The sequence below is a fragment of the Asterias amurensis genome, chromosome 3 (genome assembly GCF_032118995.1).
Source record: "Asterias amurensis chromosome 3, ASM3211899v1".
Classification (NCBI taxonomy): domain Eukaryota; kingdom Metazoa; phylum Echinodermata; class Asteroidea; order Forcipulatida; family Asteriidae; genus Asterias; species Asterias amurensis.
Genome location: NC_092650.1, coordinates 10,825,349 through 10,852,703, shown reverse-complemented (window position 1 = coordinate 10,852,703; position 27,355 = coordinate 10,825,349). Strand labels below are relative to the sequence as shown.

Here is a 27,355-nt window from a genome sequence, read left to right as displayed (position 1 = left end):
TCAACAGGTTCAAAGATAGATTGATAGATAAATAGATATATAGATAAATTATATAGATAGATAGATAGATAGATAGATAGATAGATAGATAGATAGATAGATAGATAGATAGATAGATAGATAGATAGATAGATAACAAACCTGGGAAAATTTGGACTCAATTTTCGTCATTTCAATTGCAAGAGAATAGTGGAGCAGTTTCTCCTAATGTTTTCCACCATCAAATGCTCTCCAGCTGCAGATGCATAACAAAGGCTTCTCAGCTGAAGTATTTGACTATTTGAATGAGAAATTACCCCTTTCTAAAAAAATATGTGTCTTGCAAATTGTTTCACTATCAACAGTTCTCCATAGCACGAGTAAGTTGTTCTATTAATAATTGTGTTGAGTAGGGGCCTAATCATCAAAAGTGTCCAGTGCCTTTATTCACCCATTGATACACTCTCTTTATATTTCAGGAAAATTACAGAGGGACCATGGTCTAATACATGTACACTGTGAAAGCTTTCACACAAGCAGTCAGCTTAACAATTAGCCCACTAATAACCAATTTATCACACTACATGAATACAATCTGTTAAAGACAGTGGACACTATTGGTAATTGTAAAAGACCAGTCTACTCACTTTGTGTATCTCGAAGTTGCAAGATCATAATGAAAGAAAAAACGTCTTGCCACATGAATTTGTGTGCATTTAGAAGGTTGATCTTGGGACCATGAATTCTAAATCTGAGGTCTCACATCAAATTCGTGGAAAATTACTTCTCTCTAAAAACTATGGCACTTCAGAGGGTGCCATTTTTCACAATGTTTTAAACTATAAACCTCTCCCCATTACTCGTTACCAAGTTAAGTTTTATGCTGATAAATTTATTTTGAGTAATTACGAATAGTTTCCACTGCCTTTAAAGTTATGTTTACAGGAACATTACAGAATTGGTTTTGCTTACAAAACAGTTACTGGCAGTGTAGGCACTTTATGTAATCCATCATCTACATAAAATAAAACAGTATTCATTTGAGAGCGATTGACCTTCTGGGTCACATGAAAATAGTGCGACACCAATGACACCTTTGTCATGACATCAATTTTAAGAATGAAACGCTTACTGAGCAACAAACTGAAAACAGGAAATTAGTTTTATATAAACAAATATGACACTTCAGACAGAAATATTTCAAGGGATTTTTTTCTTGAAATTTTGATATAAATCTGTGATCTTGGACATGTTTTTTTCATACAAACTCTGTAATGTTCTTTTAACAAACAAATCAACAACAACGGAATAAAAGTTACTTTGGAATGTTAATGTCAACAATAATATGAACTAATAGCTGTCAGTGTAAAATTAAACCACCAATAGTCTACCAGCTAGTTATTTAAAAAATAAGTTAACTTAATGCGCGGTTTTCTCCAAACATAAACTTTTGGCTGCCAGGATTTTTCAGCCCTTCGTAAAATTACTGAAAATATGCATGCATGGGTAATCTCAGGAGTCTACACTCATTATTGGGAAATCAAAATCAACTAATTTGTTTCATATCCTTTAACTTTTTGTGGAAATAGTTTAGGTCAGAGAATGCTCTGAAGTGTAGATACATAAACTACAGATTTGCACAATTATCTTCTGCTCAGAACTATAAGGTCATTAATGGAAATTTCATATTTCTAGTAATCAAAGAATCAAAAAGTGAAAAAAGCAAACAAATTTGAAAAAGTAAATTGATGAAAATCACCAAATTAATGTTTTATTTTGAAACAAAGGTTTCTCTTTGCCAAATTCAAATCCCAATAAACCTCATTTACCAGGAGCTCAAAAATATGCAAGCATTTTTATGAGACAAATACAACTTGCAATGAAGACTGCATATAGTTCTGAACACTGTATTGACAACTGTTGCTTTGGTAAAATTCAATACGGAATGCTGTCAAACTACAATTCCTATTTTAAAAGATGTTAAACTTTCATTCAGGATAAAGAATGATAGTTTTGGTTTCACCCCGACATCGATGTGTGTTAATACTCTATACTCTCCTGTGTATTTTCCCATGTCCTGTGAAAAGACCACTCAAGATGAATGCCCTAAGCTTTTCAGTTACAGTTAGTTCATGTCATGTTTTAAGAATGGACAATGCAATTACTACCAATAAAATGTAACAAAAATTATTGAGGTATTTTATTTAAGTGTGTGCAACGAAGACTATATAATGAAACCTACTAGAAAATTGTATATCATAGAACTAGTCCCTCAATCAGAAAATTGATAAAGATAAGCAAGAAATGAGAAGAGGGATGTCTTGTTCAAAGCTTGTTGCTGATCTCTTGTTCGGTGGCCAGGATGGAGTTTCTTGGTAAGAGTATGTTAAGTGTTGGCCGACAGAATTTCAGTTTCCTTGGTCAAGTCAGTTGTGTTGACCACATTCGACCTAAACCACAGACCCTAATCCTAACTCAACCCTAAACCCTAAGTCCGTATCCAGACCCTGCTCACCTTCAAGAACCCTCAAAAACTACCAGGAACCAACTAAAGTAAGCTAAGGAATGTCTAGCTAAGCCCTACCTCAAGACCAATTCATCCACTTAATGCCAGCCGAAAAGGGTTACACCACTGTTGCCATATCTACCACAAAGTATGACCACGAAGTGGCTTAAGTTCTGTCCTCAAGAATGCCGTCTACCAAGACCAACCAAAGCCAGCAGTAGAATGCTGCCATCTAAGCCCTACCTCAAGACCAATCAATCCACTTCATGCCAGTCGAAAAAAAGTAACACCACTGTGGTCATAGCTACCACAAAGTATGACCACAAGGTGACTAAAATGCTGTCAACTGACACCTACAGACGCCTACCAAGGAACCCTATCCTGGCCAATGAATGCAAGATCAACAACAAGCTAGTGTCTACTTCAGTCTCAAGCTATCAGCACACCCACGTACTGTCTCAAACAGCATCGCATCACCAATTTCAATCCTAGTAAATGTGTTTATTGATCAAGAGTGTTCTTCAAAATTGTTAGGCAAAAAAAAACCTTTCTATTCAAAGTAAAATATTCATTTGTTGATTTGTATTTACGTTTTCAAATTTTGTATGCATTTTTTCAAAGAATGATCATTTGACTATTAGAAAAACGAAAGCCATTAATGACCTTATAGTTCCGAGCAGCATAACATTTTGCAACTACTGTAAGGAAAATGGATGAGAATGTGTATAAATTACTAATTGTTGATAGAATGTACCAGCTGAAGGCAAGTACATCTGTAGTTTAAAATGCATCTATAATTCAGAGTCTTTTCTCTGACCTAAACTATTTCCACAAAAGCCATTGTATATTAAATAATAATAGTAAAAAAAGATACATCAAAAAAGTGTGGATTCCTGAAGATTTTTGTTACTTTTTTATATGTAGTATTGCATGGTCCTCGAAAAAACATCATATGGATTATACGTAAACAATTGCACAAGGCAATTCATCCTAAATTGACCTACAAGTTGATGCAGCATGAGTTCTACAGAACCACTTCAAAATTTTAACCCTTATTGTAATAACAAAGGAGTGGTAGTTTTACAACAATCATTACTGATTTTTACCTAAGCAATAGTCGGCACTGTGATTGTTAACTAAAGAGTACATTTGCATAGAATAACAGAATTAATGTTTATTGATACAATGGGATCCATTTCTGGATGCATTCTACACTGACCTGATTCCATTCTTCTTCTTGCAAGCTTGAGTGCAGATCCAACTTTGTGTCTAGACACAACTAAAGTAATGCTTGATTTCCCATCAAACAAGAAGCCCATGATTTGCAAGAAGATGATTTTGGGCATCTGCAAATAACGTAAAGTTCCATTAAAAGGGCTACATGTGAATTGTATCATTTTCTGTAATACATGGGAGGCAGCCGGTCATATATCAACCACAGCAATGGATGTACATGAAGTTTAACAAGGCAAATGATCACGAGTAAGCATTTGATAATTTGTCCCCACCCTTTAATGAGATGGTGTCATCCGTTTCACCAAGGATTGATGCCGGCAGCGGGACACAGTGCATATCTAGTTGAGCACCGGTCGAAAACATGGGGGGGGGGGGTCATTGATATTGTGTCCCCCTTCCTCCAAAAGTTGAAGGGACATGTAAGATCTACATGCAGATTTGACATTGAATTGTACTGATGCAACAAACTATGATCAAATGTTTTTATATAACACCATAAAAATACCTTCTGTATAGCATACACAAGTCCCGTTTTATCTGCACTCATGTAGGTCTGGAGAAACATGCTGGTTACAAAGACTATGGCCTCTGTTGCTCCATGTCTTGGCTTTTGTGCCCTTCAAAAGACTCCCTTTGACTTTAAGATTTTCAAATGGAAGTGCTCTTTTCTTTGTCCTTTCAACATGTTCAAACATGAAATTCTAGGCCTGCTCATGAGTCTGTCTACACTGCTCTCCCTTTCAATGTTGGTTTTACATGTATCTTTCACACAATGATTTGTTGTCATGATAATTCTTAGCAGTATTACCTGAGCGTCCCTTTGTTCCTAGGCAACATCTTAGCAGAATATGAACAACTGAAGAGGTTTTTCATGCGTATCTTATTTTCTTTTGTGCTTGCTTGTCTGGTCATATGCCTCTTACAGACCTGTGAAGAAAATGATTTGGGGTTGAAAAACAAAAGTGACTAAATTGGGACTCGAACCAAAGACCTCCAGATCAACGAGCTGGCGCTCTACCAACTGCGTTATCTAGCCCTATGTTGGCAGTCTCCTCTTTTTAAAAATATTTTTGTTTGGGGTGAAAGTCAGAAGCCATACAACCAATAACTGCCATGTACCAAGATATCTCACCCAGTGTGTGATGCCTGGCTACACTGCAGCTGTATGGCTGTGGCTGACACTCCCCGGCCGAACAAAGAGGTTGACAAAAAAGGGTGACCGCTAACATAGGGCTTGATAGCCGAGTTGTTTTTTTATAATGACCCCAAACTGCAAGCAATTAGCATACCGCAAGCTTCAAAAACATTGAGAGGGAACCAGTAGCTCTATCTTGATGCATCGTTATAAAAGGCGCTCTGCATAGTCTTTAACATAGAATGTGTCACTCACAGGATTAATTTAGATATCCAAATACGATCATTCAAAATCACACCTCAAAGGGTTTGTTTTGGCGACTAAATAATTAAATTGAAACTGTTTGAATTCTGGACGCAAAGCTTCAACACAGGAGTTCAGTAACTGTAAAACCTGTTTGTTAGCAGTACTGGAGTGTAGCAAATTTATTTATAGATAAAATAACAAAAGATTGACAACAACTGACCTGGTATGTTGCAGAACGATGACAAAGATTTCAGTGCAGTAAAGTTTCAATCGTACTTTATGGGCTCGGGTCTCTTACAAGAGGCCTAACTGCTGGGGTGCCTGTCCGCAAATCTTCTCGTACATCTCAGAGTGTCATAGTCTCAACAACTCCTACAAGTAAAATAAAGAATGGGGAATTGAGCAAAGAAAAATTTGCCCAGTCTGTTCCCTTTAGGTTTATTGTTTAAAGACAATTTGACACTTTTGGTACTTGTCAAAAACTAGCCTTCACAGCTGGTGTATCTCAACATTTGCTTAAAATAACAAACCTGTGAAAATTTGAACTCAATTGGTCATCGAAGTTGCGATATATTAATGAAAGAAAAAAACACCAAGTTGTCACACGAAGCTGTGTGCTTTCAGATGCTTGATTTCGAGACCTCAAGTTCTAAATCTGAGGTCTTGAAATCAAATGACGGGAAAATTACCATTTTTCCGAAAACTACGTCTCTTCAGATGAAGCTGTTTCTAACAATGTTTTATACTATATACCTCTCCTCATTACTCTTAACCAAGAAAGGTTTTTTAATAATAATTAATTAATTTGAGTAATTACCAATAGTGTACACTGCCTTTAATAAGTGAAACAAAGAAAGAGTACAATACATGATAAATTAACTTATTAACCCAAATCACCTGATGTCTTTACATGTATTTAGCACATTTTACAGTAACCATCTCAATGCAATTTAGTGCCCTTGGCAAATAACATTTTTTAATCTTTCTCAGCTAATAGCAAAAATAACACCTGGCACGTGATGATGAATTTAGCTGTAAGAACCTGACTCTCGATCATGAATATGTATGAGGTATAGTAACCTGTAATCTTAAACAAAACCACAAACAAAAACTTTAAAGGCACTGGACACTATTTTATGAAGTTGCAAGTTCTCCGGAGTTGATAGGGATGGTAGTTGAATGTGCGACAGACTCTGCAGTGTCGAGATTTGCTGATGGCCTCTCTTGGTCGGCACGCTGTTCTCTTAGAAGATTGTACACAATTGGAATGCTGACCAGTAGTATGGCATTTGACTATGAACATTTATGTATACCAGTAAAAAAAAAAAGATTGAGAAGGGAAAGTAGAAGACGATGGAAAAGGAGTGCAGTGAACCTATTCATTGTGCTTCCATTTGGGCCTAACATTATCTGCAGATTTTGTACTATTAAATAAATAAAATTATTAACAAAATTTCTTTTAGCGCGCATTTAACAACTACAATCTGAATGAGCTTGCATTGATTTCACAACCCACCAAAATACTGGGTCCTACACACTTCAAGATGAATTTTGCTTGGTTCATGAGTAATGAACTTTTGAATTACGAAACTTCCAATTCCGGTTTGGGCTGGAAGTAAAGGTCTTATGGGATCATACTTAAAACAAGATTTATAACATAGTTATTTATTTGCAAAAGTGCTTTGACATGCAACTACCTTGTAAGCTAACTATTGGTAATTAAGGTTCTCATGTCAAAATAAATAATAAAGTTAATTAACTAGTTTAAGCTAATTTTTACACTTATCATTTCAGGACCTTAGTTTTAACATGATATATAATCAGACTCGGTTGCGTGTCTTAGCAACAGGACTTATTAAAAAAGTCCCTTATAAGTTTGTTGACGTCCATGAGCGGATTGAAATTGTGCATAATATTTATGTAAGTATCAAGAGTAATATCCAGGACACAGTGTTTTAGAGACTAATTTGCTCCATTTCACAGATAAATGAAGACAATACCGATATCAGAGCAACCTGCAGGCAGTTTCTTGGCACAGTTATTCATCATCAGCGTCAGGTCAAGCGTTTTTTGCCTTCCTTGACATGTTTCTTTAGGCACCTTTGTCTGCCATGGATGAGTTTTCAAAGTAGAAAATGTTCACCTAGTTTTTTGACAAGAGTAGTATGCACAATGTCCTTGGGATTGGCACTGCAGAATTTGTCAGAGCAGTATGCACAATGTCCTTGGGATTGGCACTGGACAATTTGTCAGGATTTGACCCGCCTGTCCACACAAGGGATGGCACAACTCTCCAGTTTGAATCCAGATTCAAATACCTTGAAGTTAACATGCAGGCAACCAATTAAGTAGGAAAACAGAGAAAACAAAGATATTTGAAGGAGAGCAATAGCGAAAGCTGCCACATTGCGCTGCATGAAACACTATAGGCTAAGACCCAAACTGGTATCTGATCTTGCTTTCAACATCTGGAATGGGGTTTCCTGGTAGGTATCTGTAATTATCAGTTAGTGTCTAGGTGGAGGTTAGTGTCTATAAGGGTTAGTCGTAGGCCTAGTTGTGGGTGTCTGTAAGTGTGGTTATGAGTGAGTGGTTAGGGTTATAGGATTAGTGTTATAGAAATCCCAGGTAGAACTATATAGGATTAGGGTTAGGATGAGGGTTTAGGATGACTGGGTTAGATTTGTGTCATGGACAGACACCTACAAGAAACCCCATCCCTGATATTGAATGCAAGATCACATAGCAGCTCTGGTCTCTCTGTTTGTTTCAAGCCATTCGCACGCCAACTAAGTGTAATTTTAAGACCTTTGCATTTCTCTGAGTCCCCTGCCCTCGTTTCCTCAGTTAGTTCAAGACACACAATTCTGATGTTCCCCTCCAGGACATAGTGGTACACAGGGGTTCAACAACCTACCACACGGCCAGACATCTCACCAAGATCCTCCATACATTAGTCTTGCCTCACATCAGCAACTAAAGTTTGACATTAATGTCAGTTTTGTCAGACAACACTTGATTGTCAGTTCCTCCAACACTTTAGCAATTAGGATCCACAGATGACATTGACCATTGAACTAAAGGAGACTGATACCATCCCCCTTCCATGATGATTATGTCACCAAAAAAGCGGATAGCAAAAGGAACACAGAGTGTGACCCTATTTGACCTTTACTTCTAGTATAAACACGGAAGTTAAAGCCAACGTCAGTTTTAAACTACATGTATTTGTAACCTATAGAGAAAAAGTGCTGCAGCTTGTTGTTCCGTTCCATTGATCAACAGGTTCAAAGATAGATTGATAGATAAATAGATATATAGATAAATTATATAGATAGATAGATAGATAGATAGATAAATAGATAACAAACCTGGGAAAATTTGGACTCAATTTTCGTCATTTCAATTGCAACAGAATAGTGGAGCAGTTTCTCCTAATGTTTTCCACCATCAAACGCTCTCCAGCTGCAGATGCATAACAAAGGCTTCTCAGCTGAAGTATTTGACTATTTGAATGAGAAATTACCTCTTTCTAAAAAAATATGTGTCTTGCAAATTGTTTCATTATCAACAGTTCTCCATAGCACGAGTAAGTTGTTCTGTTAATAATTGTGTTGAGTAGGGGCCTAATCATCAAAAGTGTCCAGTGCCTTTATTCACCCATTGATACACTCTCTTTATATTTCAGGAAAATTACAGAGGGACCATGGTCTAATACATGTACACTGTGAAAGCTTTCACACAAGCAGTCAGCTTAACAATATTAGCCCACTAATAACCAATTTATCACACTACATGAATACAATCTGTTAAAGACAGTGGACACTATTGGTAATTGTAAAAGACCAGTCTACTCACTTTGTGTATCTCGAAGTTGCAAGATCATAATGAAAGAAAAACGTCTTGCCACATGAATTTGTGTGTATTCAGAAGGTTGATTTTGGGACCACGAATTCTAAATCTGAGGTCTCACATCAAGTTCGTGGAAAATTACTTCTCTCTAAAAACTATGGCACTTCAGAGGGAGCCATTTTTCAGAATGTTTTAAACTATAAACCTCTCCCCATTACTCGTTACCAAGTTAAGTTTTATGCTGATAATTATTTTGAGTAATTACGAATAGTTTCCACTGCCTTTAAAGTTATGTTTACAGGAACATTACAGAATTGGTTTTGCTTACAAAACAGTTACTGGCAGTGTAGGCACTTTATGTAATCCATCATCTACATAAAAAAAACAGTATTCATTTGAGAGCGATTGACCTTCTGGGTCACATGAAAATAGTGCGACACCAATGACACATTTGTCATGACATCAATTTTAAGAATGAAACGCTTACTGAGCAACAAACTGAAAACAGGAAATTAGTTTTATATAAACAAATATGACACTTCAGACAGAAATATTTCAAGGGATTTTTTTCTTGAAATTTTGATATAAATCTGTGATCTTGGACATGTTTTTTCATACAAACTCTGTAATGTTCTTTTAACAAACAAATCAACAACAACGGAATAAAAGTTACTTTGGAATGTTAATGTCAACAATAATATGAACTAATAGCTGTCAGTGTAAAATTAAACCACCAATAGTCTACCAGCTAGTTATTTAAAAAATAAGTTAACTTAATGCGCGGTTTTCTCCAAACATAAACTTTTGGCTGCCAGGATTTTTCAGCCCTTCGTAAAATTACTGAAAATATGCATGCATGGGTAATCTCAGGAGTCTACACTCATTATTGGGAAATCAAAATCAACTAATTTGTTTCATATCCTTTAACTTTTTGTGAAAATAGTTTAGGTCAGAGAATGCTCTGAAGTGTAGATACATAAACTACAGATTTGCACAATTATCTTCTGCTCAGAACTATCAGGTCATTAATGGAAATTTCATATTTCTAGTAATCAAAGAATCAAAAAGTGAAAAAAGCAAACAAATTTGAAAAAATAAATTGATGAAAATCACCAAATTAATGTTTTATTTTGAAACAAAGGTTTCTCTTTGCCAAATTCAAATCCCAATAAACCTCATTTACCAGGAGCTCAAAAATATGCAAGCATTTTTATGAGACAAATACAACTTGCAATGAAGACTGCATATAGTTCTGAACACTGTATTGACAACTGTTGCTTTGGTAAAATTCAATAAGGAATGCTGTCAAACTACAATTCCTATTTTAAAAGATGTTAAACTTTCATTCAGGATAAAGAATGATAGTTTTGGTTTCACCCTGACATCGATGTGTGTTAATACTCTATACTCTCCTGTGTATTTTCCCATGTCCTGTGAAAAGACCACTCAAGATGAATGCGGTATTTTATTTAAGTGTGTGCAACGAAGACTATATAATGAAACCTACTAGAAAATTGTATATCATAGAACTAGTCCCTCAATCAGAAAATTGATAAAGATAAGCAAGAAATGAGAAGAGGGATGTCTTGTTCAAAGCTTGCTGATCTCTTGTTCGGTGGCCAGGATGGAGTTTCTTGGTAAGAGTATGTTAAGTGTTGGCCGACAGAATTTCAGTTTCCTTGGTCAAGTCAGTTGTGTTGACCACATTCGACCTAAACCACAGACCCTAATCCTAACTCAACCCTAACCCTAAACCCTAAGTCCATATCCAGACCCTGCTCACCTTCAAGAACCCTCAAAAACTACCAGGAACCAACTAAAGTAAGCTAAGGAATGTCTAGCTAAGCCCTACCTCAAGACCAATTCATCCACTTAATGCCAGCCGAAAAGGGTTACACCACTGTTGCCATATCTACCACAAAGTATGACCACGAAGTGGCTTAAGTTCTGTCCTCAAGAATGCCGTCTACCAAGACCAACCAAAGCCAGCAGTAGAATGCTGCCATCTAAGCCCTACCTCAAGACCAATCAATCCACTTCATGCCAGTCGAAAAAAGTAACACCACTGTGGTCATAGCTACCACAAAGTATGACCACAAGGTAACTAAAATGCTGTCAACTGACACCTACAGACGCCTACCAAGGAACCCTATCCTGGCCAATGAATGCAAGATCAACAACAAGCTAGTGTCTACTTCAGTCTCAAGCTATCAGCACACCCACGTACTGTCTCAAACAGCATCGCATCACCAATTTCAGCCAGTACGTTTGAATCCTAGTAAATGTGTTTATTGATCAAGAGTGTTGTCCAAAATTGTTAGGCAAAAAAAAACCTTTCTATTCAAAGTAAAATATTCATTTGTTGATTTGTATTTACGTTTTCAAATTTTGTATGCATTTTTTCAAAGAATGATCTTTTGACTATTAGAAAAACGAAAGCCATTAATGACCTTATAGTTCCGAGCAGCATAACATTTTGCAACTACTGTAAGGAAAATGGATGAGAATGTGTATAAATTACTAATTGTTGATAGAATGTACCAGCTGAAGGCAAGTACATCTGTAGTTTAAAATGCATCTATAATTCAGAGTCTTTTCTCTGACCTAAACTATTTCCACAAAAGCCATTGTATATTAAATAATAATAGTAAAAAAAGATACATCAAAAAAGTGTGGATTCCTGAAGATTTTTGTTACGTTTTTATATGTAGTATTGCATGGTCCTCGAAAAAACATCATGTGGATTATACGTAAACAATTACACAAGGCAATTCATCCTAAATTGACCTACAAGTTGATGCAGCATGAGTTCTACAGAACCACTTCAAAATTTTAACCCTTATTGTAATAACAAAGGAGTGGTAGTTTTACAACAATCATTACTGATTTTTACCTAAGCAATAGTCGGCACTGTGATTGTTAACTAAAGAGTACATTTGCATAGAATAACAGAATTAATGTTTATTGATACAATGGGATCCATTTCTGGATGCATTCTACACTGACCTGATTCCATTCTTCTTCTTGCAAGCTTGAGTGCAGATCCAACTTTGCGTCTAGACACAACTAAAGTAATGCTTGATTTCCCATCAAACAAGAAGCCCATGATTTGCAAGAAGATGATTTTGGGCATCTGCAAATAACGTAAAGTTCCATTAAAAGGGCTACATGTGAATTGTATCATTTTCTGTAATACATGGGAGGCAGCCGGTCATATATCAACCACAGTAATGGATGTACATGAAGTTTAACAAGGCAAATGATCACGAGTAAGCATTTGATAATTTGTCCCCACCCTTTAATGAGATGGTGTCATCCGTTTCACCGAGGATTGATGCCGGCAGCGGGACACAGTGCATATCTAGTTGAGCACCGGTCGAAAACATGGGGGGGGGGGGTCATTGATATTGTGTCCCCCTTCCTCCAAAAGTTGAAGGGACATGTAAGATCTACATGCAGATTTGACATTGAATTGTACTGATGCAACAAACTATGATCAAATGTTTTTATATAACACCATAAAAATACCTTCTGTATAGCATACACAAGTCCCGTTTTATCTGCACTCATGTAGGTCTGGAGAAACATGCTGGTTACAAAGACTATGGCCTCTGTTGCTCCATGTCTTGGCTTTTGTGCCCTTCAAAAGACTCCCTTTGACTTTAAGATTTTCAAATGGAAGTGCTCTTTTCTTTGTCCTTTCAACATGTTCAAACATGAAATTCTAGGCCTGCTCATGAGTCTGTCTACACTGCTCTCCCTTTCAATGTTGGTTTTACATGTATCTTTCACACAATGATTTGTTGTCATGATAATTCTTAGCAGTATTACCTGAGCGTCCCTTTGTTCCTAGGCAACATCTTAGCAGAATATGAACAACTGAAGAGGTTTTTCATGCGTATCTTATTTTCTTTTGTGCTTGCTTGTCTGGTCATATGCCTCTTACAGACCTGTGAAGAAAATGATTTGGGGTTGAAAAACAAAAGTGACTAAATTGGGACTCGAACCAAAGACCTCCAGATCAACGAGCTGGCGCTCTACCAACTGCGTTATCTAGCCCTATGTTGGCAGTCTCCTCTTTTTAAAAATATTTTTGTTTGGGGTGAAAGTCAGAAGCCATACAACCAATAACTCCCATGTACCAAGATATCTCACCCAGTGTGTGATGCCTGGCTACACTGCAGCTGTATGGCTGTGACTGACACTCCCCGGCCGAACAAAGAGGTTGACAAAAAAGGGTGACCGCTAACATAGGGCTTGATAGCCGAGTTGTTTTTTTATAATGACCCCAAACTGCAAGCAATTAGCATACCGCAAGCTTCAAAAACATTGAGAGGGAACCAGTAGCTCTATCTTGATGCATCGTTATAAAGGGCGCTCTGCATAGTCTTTAACATAGAATGTGTCACTCACAGGATTAATTTAGATATCCAAATACGATCATTCAAAATCACACCTCAAAGGGTTTGTTTTGGCGACTAAATAATTAAATTGAAACTGTTTGAATTCTGGACGCAAAGCTTCAACACAGGAGTTCAGTAACTGTAAAACCTGTTTGTTAGCAGTACTGGAGTTTAGCAAATTTATTTATAGATAAAATAACAAAAGATTGACAACAACTGACCTGGTATGTTGCAGAACGATGACAAAGATTTCACTGCAGTAAAGTTTCAATCGTACTCTATGGGCTCGGGTCTCTTACAAGAGGCCTAACTGCTGGGGTGCCTGTCCGCAAATCTTCTCGTACATCTCAGAGTGTCATAGTCTCAACAACTCCTACAAGTAAAATAAAGAATGGGGAATTGAGCAAAGAAAAATTTGCCCAGTCTGTTCCCTTTAGGTTTATTGTTTAAAGACAGTTTGACACTTTTGGTACTTGTCAAAAACTAGCCTTCACAGCTGGTGTATCTCAACATTTGCTTAAAATAACAAACCTGTGAAAATTTGAACTCAATTGGTCATCGAAGTTGCGATATATTAATGAAAGAAAAAAAAACCAAGTTGTCACACGAAGCTGTGTGCTTTCAGATGCTTGATTTCGAGACCTCAAGTTCTAAATCTGAGGTCTTGAAATCAAATGACGGGAAAATTACTATTTTTCCGAAAACTACATCTCTTCAGATGAAGCTGTTTCTAACAATGTTTTATACTATATACCTCTCCTCATTACTCTTAACCAAGAAAGGTTTTTTAATAATAATTAATTATTTTGAGTAATTACCAATAGTGTCCACTGCCTTTAATAAGTGAAACAAAGAAAGAGTACAATACATGATAAATTAACTTATTAACCCAAATCACCTGATGTCTTTACATGTATTTAGCACATTTTACAGTAACCTTCTCAATGCAATTTAGTGCCCTTGGCAAATAACATTTTTTAATCTTTCTCAGCTAATAGCAAAAATAACACCTGGCACGTGATGATGAATTTAGCTGTAAGAACCTGACTCTCGATCATGAATATGTATGAGGTATAGTAACCTGTAATCTTAAACAAAACCACAAACAAAAACTTTAAAGGCACTGGACACTATTTTATGAAGTTGCAAGTTCTCCGGAGTTGATAGGGATGGTAGTTGAATGTGCGACAGACTCCGCAGTGTCGAGATTTGCTGATGGCCTCTCTTGGTCGGCACGCTGTTCTCTTAGAAGATTGTACACAAATGGAATGCTGACCAGTAGTATGGCATTTGACTATGAACATTTATGTATACCAGTAAAAAAAAAAGATTGAGAAGGGAAAGTAGAAGACGATGGAAAAGGAGTGCAGTGAACCTATTCATTGTGCTTCCATTTGGGCCTAACATTATCTGCAGATTTTGTAGTATTAAATAAATAAAATTATTAACAAAATTTCTCTTAGCGCGCATTTAACAACTACAATCTGAATGAGCTTGCATTGATTTCACAACCCACCAAAATACTGGGTCCTACACACTTCAATAAGCTAATTTTTACACTTATCATTTCAGGACCTTAGTTTTAACATGATATATAATCAGACTCGGTTGCGTGTCTTAGCAACAGGACTTATTAAAAAAGTCCCTTATAAGTTTGTTGACGTCCATGAGCGGATTGAAATTGTGCATAATATTTATGTAAGTATCAAGAGTAATATCCAGGACACAGTGTTTTAGAGACTAATTTGCTCCATTTCACAGATAAATGAAGACAATACCGATATCAGAGCAACCTGCAGGCAGTTTCTTGGCACAGTTATTCATCATCAGCGTCAGGTCAAGCGTTTTTTGCCTTCCTTGACATGTTTCTTTAGGCACCTTTGTCTGCCATGGATGAGTTTTCAAAGTAGAAAATGTTCACCTAGTTTTTTGACAAGAGTAGTATGCACAATGTCCTTGGGATTGGCACTGCAGAATTTGTCAGAGCAGTATGCACAATGTCCTTGGGATTGGCACTGGACAATTTGTCAGGATTTGACCCGCCTGTCCACACAAGGGATGGCACAACTCTCCAGTTTGAATCCAGATTCAAATACCTTGAAGTTAACATGCAGGCAACCAATTAAGTAGGAAAACAGAGAAAACAAAGATATTTGAAGGAGAGCAATAGCGAAAGCTGCCACATTGCGCTGCATGAAACACTATAGGCTAAGACCCAAACTGGTATCTGATCTTGCTTTCAACATCTGGAATGGGGTTTCCTGGTAGGTATCTGTAATTATCAGTTAGTGTCTAGGTGGAGGTTAGTGTCTATAAGGGTTAGTCGTAGGCCTAGTTGTGGGTGTCTGTAAGTGTGGTTATGAGTGAGTGGTTAGGGTTATAGGATTAGTGTTATAGAAATCCCAGGTAGAACTATATAGGATTAGGGTTAGGATGAGGGTTTAGGATGACTGGGTTAGATTTGTGTCATGGACAGACACCTACAAGAAACCCCATCCCTGATATTGAATGCAAGATCACATAGCAGCTCTGGTCTCTCTGTTTGTTTCAAGCCATTCGCACGCCAACTAAGCGTAATTTTAAGACCTTTGCATTTCTCTGAGTCCCCTGCCCTCGTTTCCTCAGTTAGTTCAAGACACACAATTATGATGTTCCCCTCCAGGACATAGTGGTACACAGGGGTTCAACAACCTACCACACGGCCAGACATCTCACCAAGATCCTCCATACATTAGTCTTGCCTCACATCAGCAACTAAAGTTTGACATTAATGTCAGTTTTGTCAGACAACACTTGATCATCAGTTCCTCCAACACTTTAGCAATTAGGATCCACAGATGACATTGACCATTGAACTAAAGGAGACTGATACCATCCCCCTTCCATGATGATTATGTCACCAAAAAAGCGGATAGCAAAAGGAACACAGAGTGTGACCCTATTTGACCTTTACTTCTAGTATTAACACGGAAGTTAAAGCCAACGTCAGTTTTAAACTACATGTATTTGTAACCTATAGAGAAAAAGTGCTGCAGCTTGCTGTTCCGTTCCATTGATCAACAGGTTCAAAGATAGATTGATAGATAAATAGATAATAGATAAATTATATAGATAGATAGATAGATAGATAGATAGATAGATAGATAGATAGATAGATAGATAGATAGATAGATAGATAGATAGATAGATAGATAGATAGATAGATAGATAGATAACAAACCTGGGAAAATTTGGACTCAATTTTCGTCATTTCAATTGCAAGAGAATAGTGGAGCAGTTTCTCCTAATGTTTTCCACCATCAAATGCTCTCCAGCTGCAGATGCATAACAAAGGCTTCTCAGCTGAAGTATTTGACTATTTGAATGAGAAATTACCTCTTTCTAAAAAAATATGTGTCTTGCAAATTGTTTCACTATCAACAGTTCTCCATAGCACGAGTAAGTTGTTCTGTTAATAATTGTGTTGAGTAGGGGCCTAATCATCAAAAGTGTCCAGTGCCTTTATTCACCCATTGATACACTCTCTTTATATTTCAGGAAAATTACAGAGGGACCATGGTCTAATACATGTGCATGTACACTGTGAAAGCTTTCACACAAGCAGTCAGCTTAACAATTAGCCCACTAATAACCAATTTATCACACTACATGAATACAATCTGTTAAAGACAGTGGACACTATTGGTAATTGTAAAAGACCAGTCTACTCACTTTGTGTATCTCGAAGTTGCAAGATCATAATGAAAGAAAAAACGTCTTGCCACATGAATTTGTGTGCATTTAGAAGGTTGATCTTGGGACCATGAATTCTAAATCTGAGGTCTCACATCAAATTCGTGGAAAATTACTTCTCTCTAAAAACTATGGCACTTCAGAGGGTGCCATTTTTCACAATGTTTTAAACTATAAACCTCTCCCCATTACTCGTTACCAAGTTAAGTTTTATGCTGATAATTATTTTGAGTAATTACGAATAGTTTCCACTGCCTTTAAAGTTATGTTTACAGGAACATTACAGAATTGGTTTTGCTTACAAAACAGTTACTGGCAGTGTAGGCACTTTATGTAATCCATCATCTACATAAAAAAAAACAGTATTCATTTGAGAGCGATTGACCTTCTGGGTCACATGAAAATAGTGCGACACCAATGACACATTTGTCATGACATCAATTTTAAGAATGAAACGCTTACTGAGCAACAAACTGAAAACAGGAAATTAGTTTTATATAAACAAATATGACACTTCAGACAGAAATACTTCAAGGGATTTTTTTCTTGAAATTTTGATATAAATCTGTGATCTTGGACATGTTTTTTTCATACAAACTCTGTAATGTTCTTTTAACAAACAAATCAACAACAACGGAATAAAAGTTACTTTGGAATGTTAATGTCAACAATAATATGAACTAATAGCTGTCAGTGTAAAATTAAACCACCAATAGTCTACCAGCTAGTTATTTAAAAAATAAGTTAACTTAATGCGCGGTTTTCTCCAAACATAAACTTTTGGCTGCCAGGATTTTTCAGCCCTTCGTAAAATTACTGAAAATATGCATGCATGGGTAATCTCAGGAGTCTACACTCATTATTGGGAAATCAAAATCAACTAATTTGTTTCATATCCTTTAACTTTTTGTGGAAATAGTTTAGGTCAGAGAATGCTCTGAAGTGTAGATACATAAACTACAGATTTGCACAATTATCTTCTGCTCAGAACTATCAGGTCATTAATGGAAATTTCATATTTCTAGTAATCAAAGAATCAAAAAGTGAAAAAAGCAAACAAATTTGAACAAGTAAATTGATGAAAATCACCAAATTAATGTTTTATTTTGAAACAAAGGTTTCTCTTTGCCAAATTCAAATCCCAATAAACCTCATTTACCAGGAGCTCAAAAATATGCAAGCATTTTTATGAGACAAATACAACTTGCAATGAAGACTGCATATAGTTCTGAACACTGTATTGACAACTGTTGCTTTGGTAAAATTCAATAAGGAATGCTGTCAAACTACAATTCCTATTTTAAAAGATGTTAAACTTTCATTCAGGATAAAGAATGATAGTTTTGGTTTCACCCTGACATCGATGTGTGTTAATACTCTATACTCTCCTGTGTATTTTCCCATGTCCTGTGAAAAGACCACTCAAGATGAATGCCCTAAGTTTTTCAGTTACAGTTAGTTCATGTCATGTTTTAAGAATGGACAATGCAATTACTACCAATAAAATGTAACAAAAATTATTGAGGTATTTTATTTAAGTGTGTGCAACGAAGACTATATAATGAAACCTACTAGAAAATTGTATATCATAGAACTAGTCCCTCAATCAGAAAATTGATAAAGATAAGCAAGAAATGAGAAGAGGGATGTCTTGTTCAAAGCTTGTTGCTGATCTCTTGTTCGGTGGCCAGGATGGAGTTTCTTGGTAAGAGTATGTTAAGTGTTGGCCGACAGAATTTCAGTTTCCTTGGTCAAGTCAGTTGTGTTGACCACATTCGACCTAAACCACAGACCCTAATCCTAACTCAACCCTAACCCTAAACCCTAAGTCCGTATCCAGACCCTGCTCACCTTCAAGAACCCTCAAAAACTACCAGGAACCAACTAAAGTAAGCTAAGGAATGTCTAGCTAAGCCCTACCTCAAGACCAATTCATCCACTTAATGCCAGCCGAAAAGGGTTACACCACTGTTGCCATATCTACCACAAAGTATGACCACGAAGTGGCTTAAGTTCTGTCCTCAAGAATGCCGTCTACCAAGACCAACCAAAGCCAGCAGTAGAATGCTGCCATCTAAGCCCTACCTCAAGACCAATCAATCCACTTCATGCCAGTCGAAAAAAAGTAACACCACTGTGGTCATAGCTACCACAAAGTATGACCACAAGGTGACTAAAATGCTGTCAACTGACACCTACAGACGCCTACCAAGGAACCCTATCCTGGCCAATGAATGCAAGATCAACAACAAGCTAGTGTCTACTTCAGTCTCAAGCTATCAGCACACCCACGTACTGTCTCAAACAGCATCGCATCACCAATTTCAGCCAGTACGTTTGAATCCTAGTAAATGTGTTTATTGATCAAGAGTGTTGTCCAAAATTGTTAGGCAAAAAAAAACCTTTCTATTCAAAGTAAAATATTCATTTGTTGATTTGTATTTACGTTTTCAAATTTTGTATGCATTTTTTCAAAGAATGATCTTTTGACTATTAGAAAAACGAAAGCCATTAATGACCTTATAGTTCCGAGCAGCATAACATTTTGCAACTACTGTAAGGAAAATGGATGAGAATGTGTATAAATTACTAATTGTTGATAGAATGTACCAGCTGAAGGCAAGTACATCTGTAGTTTAAAATGCATCTATAATTCAGAGTCTTTTCTCTGACCTAAACTATTTCCACAAAAGCCATTGTATATTAAATAATAATAGTAAAAAAAGATAGATCAAAAAAGTGTGGATTCCTGAAGATTTTTGTTACGTTTTTATATGTAGTATTGCATGGTCCTCGAAAAAACATCATGTGGATTATACGTAAACAATTACACAAGGCAATTCATCCTAAATTGACCTACAAGTTGATGCAGCATGAGTTCTACAGAACCACTTCAAAATTTTAACCCTTATTGTAATAACAAAGGAGTGGTAGTTTTACAACAATCATTACTGATTTTTACCTAAGCAATAGTCGGCACTGTGATTGTTAACTAAAGAGTACATTTGCATAGAATAACAGAATTAATGTTTATTGATACAATGGGATCCATTTCTGGATGCATTCTACACTGACCTGATTCCATTCTTCTTCTTGCAAGCTTGAGTGCAGATCCAACTTTGCGTCTAGACACAACTAAAGTAATGCTTGATTTCCCATCAAACAAGAAGCCCATGATTTGCAAGAAGATGATTTTGGGCATCTGCAAATAACGTAAAGTTCCATTAAAAGGGCTACATGTGAATTGTATCATTTTCTGTAATACATGGGAGGCAGCCGGTCATATATCAACCACAGTAATGGATGTACATGAAGTTTAACAAGGCAAATGATCACGAGTAAGCATTTGATAATTTGTCCCCACCCTTTAATGAGATGGTGTCATCCGTTTCACCAAGGATTGATGCCGGCAGCGGGACACAGTGCATATCTAGTTGAGCACCGGTCGAAAACATGGGGGGGGGGGGTCATTGATATTGTGTCCCCCTTCCTCCAAAAGTTGAAGGGACATGTAAGATCTACATGCAGATTTGACATTGAATTGTACTGATGCAACAAACTATGATCAAATGTTTTTATATAACACCATAAAAATACCTTCTGTATAGCATACACAAGTCCCGTTTTATCTGCACTCATGTAGGTCTGGAGAAACATGCTGGTTACAAAGACTATGGCCTCTGTTGCTCCATGTCTTGGCTTTTGTGCCCTTCAAAAGACTCCCTTTGACTTTAAGATTTTCAAATGGAAGTGCTCTTTTCTTTGTCCTTTCAACATGTTCAAACATGAAATTCTAGGCCTGCTCATGAGTCTGTCTACACTGCTCTCCCTTTCAATGTTGGTTTTACATGTATCTTTCACACAATGATTTGTTGTCATGATAATTCTTAGCAGTATTACCTGAGCGTCCCTTTGTTCCTAGGCAACATCTTAGCAGAATATGAACAACTGAAGAGGTTTTTCATGCGTATCTTATTTTCTTTTGTGCTTGCTTGTCTGGTCATATGCCTCTTACAGACCTGTGAAGAAAATGATTTGGGGTTGAAAAACAAAAGTGACTAAATTGGGACTCGAACCAAAGACCTCCAGATCAACGAGCTGGCGCTCTACCAACTGCGTTATCTAGCCCTATGTTGGCAGTCTCCTCTTTTTAAAAATATTTTTGTTTGGGGTGAAAGTCAGAAGCCATACAACCAATAACTGCCATGTACCAAGATATCTCACCCAGTGTGTGATGCCTGGCTACACTGCAGCTGTATGGCTGTGACTGACACTCCCCGGCCGAACAAAGAGGTTGACAAAAAAGGGTGACCGCTAACATAGGGCTTGATAGCCGAGTTGTTTTTTTATAATGACCCCAAACTGCAAGCAATTAGCATACCGCAAGCTTCAAAAACATTGAGAGGGAACCAGTAGCTCTATCTTGATGCATCGTTATAAAGGGCGCTCTGCATAGTCTTTAACATAGAATGTGTCACTCACAGGATTAATTTAGATATCCAAATACGATCATTCAAAATCACACCTCAAAGGGTTTGTTTTGGCGACTAAATAATTAAATTGAAACTGTTTGAATTCTGGACGCAAAGCTTCAACACAGGAGTTCAGTAACTGTAAAACCTGTTTGTTAGCAGTACTGGAGTTTAGCAAATTTATTTATAGATAAAATAACAAAAGATTGACAACAACTGACCTGGTATGTTGCAGAACGATGACAAAGATTTCACTGCAGTAAAGTTTCAATCGTACTCTATGGGCTCGGGTCTCTTACAAGAGGCCTAACTGCTGGGGTGCCTGTCCGCAAATCTTCTCGTACATCTCAGAGTGTCATAGTCTCAACAACTCCTACAAGTAAAATAAAGAATGGGGAATTGAGCAAAGAAAAATTTGCCCAGTCTGTTCCCTTTAGGTTTATTGTTTAAAGACAGTTTGACACTTTTGGTACTTGTCAAAAACTAGCCTTCACAGCTGGTGTATCTCAACATTTGCTTAAAATAACAAACCTGTGAAAATTTGAACTCAATTGGTCATCGAAGTTGCGATATATTAATGAAAGAAAAAAACACCAAGTTGTCACACGAAGCTGTGTGCTTTCAGATGCTTGATTTCGAGACCTCAAGTTCTAAATCTGAGGTCTTGAAATCAAATGACGGGAAAATTACTATTTTTCCGAAAACTACGTCTCTTCAGATGAAGCTGTTTCTAACAATGTTTTATACTATATACCTCTCCTCATTACTCTTAACCAAGAAAGGTTTTTTAATAATAATTAATTATTTTGAGTAATTACCAATAGTGTCCACTGCCTTTAATAAGTGAAACAAAGAAAGAGTACAATACATGATAAATTAACTTATTAACCCAAATCACCTGATGTCTTTACATGTATTTAGCACATTTTACAGTAACCTTCTCAATGCAATTTAGTGCCCTTGGCAAATAACATTTTTTAATCTTTCTCAGCTAATAGCAAAAATAACACCTGGCACGTGATGATGAATTTAGCTGTAAGAACCTGACTCTCGATCATGAATATGTATGAGGTATAGTAACCTGTAATCTTAAACAAAACCACAAACAAAAACTTTAAAGGCACTGGACACTATTTTATGAAGTTGCAAGTTCTCCGGAGTTGATAGGGATGGTAGTTGAATGTGCGACAGACTCCGCAGTGTCGAGATTTGCTGATGGCCTCTCTTGGTCGGCACGCTGTTCTCTTAGAAGATTGTACACAAATGGAATGCTGACCAGTAGTATGGCATTTGACTATGAACATTTATGTATACCAGTAAAAAAAAAAGATTGAGAAGGGAAAGTAGAAGACGATGGAAAAGGAGTGCAGTGAACCTATTCATTGTGCTTCCATTTGGGCCTAACATTATCTGCAGATTTTGTAGTATTAAATAAATAAAATTATTAACAAAATTTCTCTTAGCGCGCATTTAACAACTACAATCTGAATGAGCTTGCATTGATTTCACAACCCACCAAAATACTGGGTCCTACACACTTCAAGATGAATTTTGCTTGGTTCATGAGTAATGAACTTTTGAATTACTAAACTTCCAATTCCGGTTTGGGCTGGAAGTAAAGGTCTTATGGGATCATACTTAAAGCAAGATTTATAACATAGTTATTTATTTGCAAAAGTGCTTTGACATGCAACTACCTTGTAAGCTAACTATTGGTAATTAAGGTTCTCGTGTCAAAATAAATAATAAAGTTAATTAACTAGTTTAAGCTAATTTTTACACTTATCATTTCATGACCTTAGTTTTAACATGATATATAATCAGACTCGGTTGCGTGTCTTAGCAACAGGACTTATTAAAAAAGTCCCTTATAAGTTTGTTGATGTCCATGAGCGGATTGAAATTGTGCATAATATTTAAGTAAGTATCAAGAGTAATATCCAGGACACAGTGTTTTAGAGACTAATTTGCTCCATTTCACAGATAAATGAAGACAATACCGATATCAGAGCAACCTGCAGGCAGTTTCTTGGCACAGTTATTCATCATCAGCGTCAGGTCAAGCGTTTTTTGCCTTCCTTGACATGTTTCTTTAGGCACCTTTGTCTGCCATGGATGAGTTTTCAAAGTAGAAAGTGTTCACCTAGTTTTTTGACAAGAGTAGTATGCACAATGTCCTTGGGATTGGCACTGCAGAATTTGTCAGAGCAGTATGCACAATGTCCTTGGGATTGGCACTGGACAGTTTGTCAGGATTTGACCCGCCTGTCCACACAAAGGATGGCACAACTCTCCAGTTTGAATCCAGATTCAAATACCTTGAAGTTAACATGCAGGCAACCAATTAAGTAGGAAAACAGAGAAAACAAAGATATTTGAAGGAGAGCAATAGCGAAAGCTGCCACATTGCGCTGCATGAAACACTATAGGCTAAGACCCAAACTGGTATCTGATCTTGCTTTCAACATCTGGAATGGGGTTTCCTGGTAGGTATCTGTAATTATCAGTTAGTGTCTAGGTGGAGGTTAGTGTCTATAAGGGTTGGTCGTAGGCCTAGTTGTGGGTGTCTGTAAGTGTGGTTATGAGTGAGTGGTTAGGGTTATAGGATTAGTGTTATAGAAATCCCAGGTAGAACTATATAGGATTAGGGTTAGGATGAGGGTTTAGGATGACTGGGTTAGATTTGTGTCATGGACAGACACCTACAAGAAACCCCATCCCTGATATTGAATGCAAGATCACATAGCAGCTCTGGTCTCTCTGTTTGTTTCAAGCCATTCGCACGCCAACTAAGCGTAATTTTAAGACCTTTGCATTTCTCTGAGTCCCCTGCCCTCGTTTCCTCAGTTAGTTCAAGACACACAATTCTGATGTTCCCCTCCAGGACATAGTGGTACACAGGGGTTCAACAACCTACCACACGGCCAGACATCTCACCAAGATCCTCCATACATTAGTCTTGCCTCACATCAGCAACTAAAGTTTGACATTAATGTCAGTTTTGTCAGACAACACTTGATCGTCAGTTCCTCCAACACTTTAGCAATTAGGATCCACAGATGACATTGACCATTGAACTAAAGGAGACTGATACCATCCCCCTTCCATGATGATTATGTCACCAAAAAAGCGGATAGCAAAAGGAACACAGAGTGTGACCCTATTTGACCTTTACTTCTAGTATTAACACGGAAGTTAAAGCCAACGTCAGTTTTAAACTACATGTATTTGTAACCTATAGAGAAAAAGTGCTGCAGCTTGCTGTTCCGTTCCATTGATCAACAGGTTCAAAGATAGATTGATAGATAAATAGATATATAGATAAATTATATAGATAGATAGATAGAAAGATAGATAGATAGATAGATAGATAGATAGATAGATAGATAGATAGATAGATAGATAGATAAATAGATAACAAACCGGGGAAATTTTGGACTCAATTTTCGTCATTTCAATTGCAAGAGAATAGTGGAGCAGTTTCTCCTAATGTTTTCCACCATCAAACGCTCTCCAGCTGCAGATGCATAACAAAGGCTTCTCAGCTGAAGTATTGGACTATTTGAATGAGAAATTACCTCTTTCTAAAAAAATATGTGTCTTGCAAATTGTTTCACTATCAACAGTTCTCCATAGCACGAGTAAGTTGTTCTATTAATAATTGTGTTGAGTAGGGGCCTAATCATCAAAAGTGTCCAGTGCCTTTATTCACCCATTGATACACTCTCTTTATATTTCAGGAAAATTACAGAGGGACCATGGTCTAATACATGTACACTGTGAAAGCTTTCACACAAGCAGTCAGCTTAACAATTAGCCCACTAATAACCAATTTATCACACTACATGAATACAATCTGTTAAAGACAGTGGACACTATTGGTAATTGTAAAAGACCAGTCTACTCACTTTGTGTATCTCGAAGTTGCAAGATCATAATGAAAGAAAAAACGTCTTGCCACATGAATTTGTGTGCATTTAGAAGGTTGATCTTGGGACCATGAATTCTAAATCTGAGGTCTCACATCAAATTCGTGGAAAATTACTTCTCTCTAAAAACTATGGCACTTCAGAGGGTGCCATTTTTCAAAATGTTTTAAACTATAAACCTCTCCCCATTACTCGTTACCAAGTTAAGTTTTATGCTGATAATTATTTTGAGTAATTACGAATAGTTTCCACTGCCTTTAAAGTTATGTTTACAGGAACATTACAGAATTGGTTTTGCTTACAAAACAGTTACTGGCAGTGTAGGCACTTTATGTAATCCATCATCTACATAAAAAAAAACAGTATTCATTTGAGAGCGATTGACCTTCTGGGTCACATGAAAATAGTGCGACACCAATGACACATTTGTCATGACATCAATTTTAAGAATGAAACGCTTACTGAGCAACAAACTGAAAACAGGAAATTAGTTTTATATAAACAAATATGACACTTCAGACAGAAATACTTCAAGGGATTTTTTTCTTGAAATTTTGATATAAATCTGTGATCTTGGACATGTTTTTTTCATACAAACTCTGTAATGTTCTTTTAACAAACAAATCAACAACAACGGAATAAAAGTTACTTTGGAATGTTAATGTCAACAATAATATGAACTAATAGCTGTCAGTGTAAAATTAAACCACCAATAGTCTACCAGCTAGTTATTTAAAAAATAAGTTAACTTAATGCGCGGTTTTCTCCAAACATAAACTTTTGGCTGCCAGGATTTTTCAGCCCTTCGTAAAATTACTGAAAATATGCATGCATGGGTAATCTCAGGAGTCTACACTCATTATTGGGAAATCAAAATCAACTAATTTGTTTCATATCCTTTAACTTTTTGTGGAAATAGTTTAGGTCAGAGAATGCTCTGAAGTGTAGATACATAAACTACAGATTTGCACAATTATCTTCTGCTCAGAACTATCAGGTCATTAATGGAAATTTCATATTTCTAGTAATCAAAGAATCAAAAAGTGAAAAAAGCAAACAAATTTGAAAAAGTAAATTGATGAAAATCACCAAATTAATGTTTTATTTTGAAACAAAGGTTTCTCTTTGCCAAATTCAAATCCCAATAAACCTCATTTACCAGGAGCTCAAAAATATGCAAGCATTTTTATGAGACAAATACAACTTGCAATGAAGACTGCATATAGTTCTGAACACTGTATTGACAACTGTTGCTTTGGTAAAATTCAATAAGGAATGCTGTCAAACTACAATTCCTATTTTAAAAGATGTTAAACTTTCATTCAGGATAAAGAATGATAGTTTTGGTTTCACCCTGACATCGATGTGTGTTAATACTCTATACTCTCCTGTGTATTTTCCCATGTCCTGTGAAAAGACCACTCAAGATGAATGCCCTAAGTTTTTCAGTTACAGTTAGTTCATGTCATGTTTTAAGAATGGACAATGCAATTACTACCAATAAAATGTAACAAAAATTATTGAGGTATTTTATTTAAGTGTGTGCAACGAAGACTATATAATGAAACCTACTAGAAAATTGTATATCATAGAACTAGTCCCTCAATCAGAAAATTGATAAAGATAAGCAAGAAATGAGAAGAGGGATGTCTTGTTCAAAGCTTGTTGCTGATCTCTTGTTCGGTGGCCAGGATGGAGTTTCTTGGTAAGAGTATGTTAAGTGTTGGCCGACAGAATTTCAGTTTCCTTGGTCAAGTCAGTTGTGTTGACCACATTCGACCTAAACCACAGACCCTAATCCTAACTCAACCCTAACCCTAAACCCTAAGTCCGTATCCAGACCCTGCTCACCTTCAAGAACCCTC

At 36.7% G+C, this 27,355-nt stretch overlaps 1 long non-coding RNA gene across 1 annotated transcript in view; it reads right to left on the bottom strand.

The window, feature by feature from the left end:
- LOC139934948 (uncharacterized) overlaps positions 1–13,726 on the bottom strand; it is a 28,560-nt gene extending 14,834 nt beyond the window's left edge. The window contains exon 1 of the long non-coding RNA XR_011785741.1: positions 13,579–13,726. This is a non-coding gene — a long non-coding RNA (uncharacterized lncRNA). The remainder of the gene's footprint in view (positions 1–13,578) is intronic.
- Positions 13,727–27,355: the final 13,629 nt, after the last annotated feature.